We start from the raw sequence: 4,747 nt of genomic DNA on the forward strand, positions 1-4,747 counted from the left end.
TATACAGTTCATAGACAAGTTAATGGATACTACTAAAAGACTCAAGATAAGTGTGAGTACCGAGGATGGCCCTCTCGTAGGATGACGAGGGAGGATCCTCGGTGGAGTATTGCGTTGGTGAGTAGTGGACTCGTGTGCGAAAACTATTTTACGGGTGGAGTTCCGTAGGATAGCTTAGCCAAGAGTCGAAGCTGGCTTGCTGCAATAACCCCACCTCCTTCTTGAGAATAAGCATGTATAGTAGGTTCTGTTGTAAGACTTGCTGAGTACCCTTGTACTCATGTTTGCTTAATTACTGTTTTCAGACGGCAATGCCGCCCCCTCCGATGGGTTCTATGTAGACCTTGACGTCGACGAGTGACTAGCCACCCAGGTGGTGATCCTGGCCATGGAGGGCCCTATGTAGATAGACAGGCTTTAAGAAGCCTTCTTTCTTTCTAGAGTCTGTACTCAGACTAGTTGCTTCCGCATGTGCTTGTATGATCGTATGACTTGAGTGTCGGGTCATGTGACCCCTATCTGTATGAACATGTTATGTATGGCTCTTTGAAGCCTTTAAATAAAGTACTTGAGTTGTAGAGTTTTGTTGTGATGCCATGTTGTATGTACTCATATCGGGCATATTGTGTGTATGATTGAAATGCTTGGTATGAGTGGGATCCGACAATCTAGTTGTTTATCCTTGGCAGCCTTTCTTATGGGGAAATGTAGTCTAGTGTTCCTCGAGCCATAGTAGTCCGCTACAGCCCGGTTCACCGGAGTCCTGCTAGCCCAGCACTACTGTTCAGGACACTTGACTGGCCGGCATGTGTTTCACTTCGTTCCTATGTCTGTCCCTTCGGGGAAATGTCATGCGGTGATGTCCGGAGTCCTGCCTAGCCTGCTACAGCCCGGGTTCCCCGGAGTCCTGTTAGCCCAGTGCTACAGCCCGGAATCACTCGCTGATGACCGACATGCTCGATGTGATTCATGTATGCCTGTCTCCATAGGTCTGTGCCGCTTTGGGTTCACGACTAGCCATGTCGGCCCGGGTTCTTTGTCATATGGATGCTAGCGACACTATCATATACATGAGCCAAAAGGCGCAAACGGTCCCGGGCCATGGTAAGGCGACACCCGTGGGATACCGTGCGTGGGGCCGCAAAGTGATATGAGGTGTTACCGGCTAGATCGATGTGACTTGGAATCGGGGTCCTGACACTTTTGTCCCATTAAATTTAGCCCTTTTGATTACTTTTGCTTGCCTCAAAGAAAACTTGCTGCTGAACGTAGATAATATGAAATGAGTTTTAATGATCTATCTTACTATTATGGCAACACATAGATCTATCCTTGCTTTTTATGCCTAGCTAGGGGCGTTAAATGATAGCGCTTGTTGGGAGGCAACCCAATTTTATTTTTTATTCCTTGATTTTTGCTCCTGTTTAGTAATAAATAATTTATCTAGCCTCTGTTTTGTTGTGTTTTTTGTGTTTAATTAGTGTTTGTGCCAAGTAGAACCGTTGGGAAGACTTGGGGAAAGTCTTGTTAATCTTGCTGTAAAAAACAGAAACTTTAGCGCTCACGAGAACTGCTGCCATTTTTATTTGGAAAGTGCTATTTAGTTAATTATTTTTTCATATGATTAATAGATAAATTCCTCGCGTCCAGAAATTTATTTTAGAATTTTTGGGGTTCTAGATCTTGCGTTAGCTACAGATTACTACAGACTGTTCTGTTTTTGACAGATTCTGTTTTTCGTGTGTTGTTTGCTTATTTTGATGAATCTATGGCTAGTAAAATATTTTATAAACCATAGAGAAGTTGGAATACAGTAGTTTTAACACCAATATAAATAAAGAATGAGTTCATTACAGTACCTTGAAGTGGTGTTTTGTTTTCTTTCGCTAACGGAGCTCACGCGATTTTCTACTTTAAGTTTTGTGTTGTGAAGTTTTCAAGTTTTGGGTAAAGTTTGATGGATTATGGAACAAGTAGTGGCAAGATCCTAAGCTTGGGGATTCCCATGGCACTCGCAAGATAATCTAAGCACACCTAAAAGCCAAAGCTTGGGGATGCCCCAGAAGGCATCCCCTCTTTCGTCTACTTCTATCGGTAACTTTACTTGGAGCTATATTTTTATTTACCACATGATATGTGTTTTGCTTGGAGCGTCTTGTATTATTTGAGCCTTTTTTGATAGTTTTACACAATCATACTTGCTGCACACACCTTTTTGAGAGAGACACACATGATTCGGAAATTATTAGAATACTCTATGTGCTTCACTTATATCTTTTGAGTTATATAGTTTTTGCTCTAGTGCTTCACTTATATCTTTTAGAGAACGTCGGTGGATTTGTTTTATAGAAACCATTGTTCTCTCATGCTTCACTTAGATTATTTTGAGAGTCCTACAAAACAGCATGGTAATTTGCTTTAATTATTTGAGGCATCCAAGATTAAATAAATAATAAATTTCTTATGAGTGTGTTGAATACTATGAGAAGTTTGAAACTTGATAATTGTTTTGAGATATGGAGATGGTGATATTAGAGTTGTGCTAGTTGAGTAGTTGTGAATTTGAGAAATGCTTGTGTTGAAGTTTGTGATTCCCGTAGCATGCACGTATGGTGAACCGTTATGTTAAGAAGTCAGAGCATGATGTATTTATTGATTGTCCTCCTTATGAGTGGCGGGCGGGGACGAGCGATGGTATTTTCCTACCAATCTATCCCCCTAGGAGCATGCGCGTAGTACTTTGCTTCTATAACTAATAGATTTTCGCAATAAGTATGTGTGTTCTTTATGACTAATGTTGAGTCCATGGATTATACGCACTCTCACCCTTCCACCATTGCTAGCCTCTCTAATACCACGCACCTTTCGCCGGTATCATACACCCACCATATACCTTCCTCAAAACAGACACCATACATACCTACCTATCATGGAATTTCCAAAGCCATTCCGAGATATATTTTAGTTGTGGCAAAGCCACCGTTCATAATTTTTTCATATAAGTCACTCATGCATCATTGCTATCCCGGTACACCGCCGGAGGCATTCATATAGAGTCATACTTTGTTCTAGTATCGAGTTGTAATCATTGAGTTGTAAATAAATAGAAGTGTGATGATCATCATTCATAGAGTATTGTCCCAAATAAAAAAAAAAAAAGAGAAAGGCCAAAAAAAAAGAAGGCCCAAAAAAAATAAAAAAATAAAAGGGGCAATACTATTATCCTTTTTCCACACTTGTGCTTCAAAGTAGCACCATGATCTTGATGATAGAGAGTCTCCTTTGTTAATACTTTCATATACTAGTGGGAAATTTTTCATTATAGAACTTGGCTTGTATATTCCAACGATGGGCTTCCTCAAAATGCCCTAGGTCTTCGTGAGCAACCAAGTTGGATGCACACCCACTTAGTTTCTTTTTGTTGAGCTTTCATATATTTATAGCTCTAGTGCATCCGTTGCATGACAATCCCTACTCACTCACATTGATATCTATTGATGGGCATCTCCATAGCCCATTGATACGCCTAGTTGATGTGAGACTATCTTCTCCCTATTTGTCTCCTCTACAACCACCATTCTATTCCAACTATAGTGCTATGTCCGTGGCTCACACTCATGTATTGCATGAAAATTGAAGAGGTTTGAGAACATTAAAAGTATGAAACAATTACTTGGCTTGTCCTCGGGGTTGTGCATGATTTGAATACTTTGTGTGGTGAAGATGGAGCATAGCCAGACTATATCATTTTGTAGGGATAACTTTCTTTGGCCATGTTATTTTGAAGAGACATAATTGCTTAGTTAGTATGCTTGAAGTATTATTATTTCTATGTCAATATTAAACTTTTCTCTTGAATCTTTCGGATCTGAATATTCATGCCACAATTAAGAGAATTACATTGAAATTATGCCAAGTAGCATTCCACATCAAAAATTCTGTTTTTATCATTTACCTACTCGAGGACGAGCAGGAATTAAGCTTGGGGATGCTTGATACGTCTCCAACGTATCTATAATTTTTGATTGTTCCATGCTATATTACATTCTGTTTTGGACATTATTGGGCTTTATTATACACTTTTATATTATTTTGGGACTAACCTATTAACCGGAGGCCCAGCCCAGATTTGCTGTATTTTTTGCCTATTTTAGGGTTTCACAGAAAAAGAATATCAAACAGAGTCCAAACGGAATGAAACCTTCAGGAACATGATTTTCGGAACAAACATGATCCAGAGAGACTTGGACCCTACGTCAAGACATCAACCAGGAGGCCACAAGGTAGGAGGGCGCGCCTACCCCCCTGGGCGGCCCTCCACCCTCGTGGGCCCCCTGTTGCTCCACCGACGTACTCCTTCCTCCTATATATACCTGCGTACCCCCAAACTACCAGATACAGAGCCAAAACCCTAATTCCACCGCCGTAACTTTCTGTATCCACGAGATCCCATCTTGGGGCCTATTCCGGAGCTCCACCGGAGGGGGCATCGATCACGGAGGGCTTCTACATCAACAATATAGCCCTTCCAATGAAGTGTGAGTAGTTTACCTCAAACCTACGGGTCCATAGTTATTAGCTAGATGGCTTGTTCTCTCTTTTTGGATCTCAATACAAAGTTCTCCCCCTCTCTTGTGGAGATCTATTCGATGTAATCTTCTTTTGCGGTGTGTTTGTTGAGACCGATGAATTGTGGGTTTGTGATCAAGTTTATCTATGAACAATATTTGAATCTTCTCTGAATTCT

The sequence above is a fragment of the Triticum urartu genome, chromosome 1, assembly GCF_003073215.2.
Source record: "Triticum urartu cultivar G1812 chromosome 1, Tu2.1, whole genome shotgun sequence".
Lineage (NCBI taxonomy): Eukaryota > Viridiplantae > Streptophyta > Magnoliopsida > Poales > Poaceae > Triticum > Triticum urartu.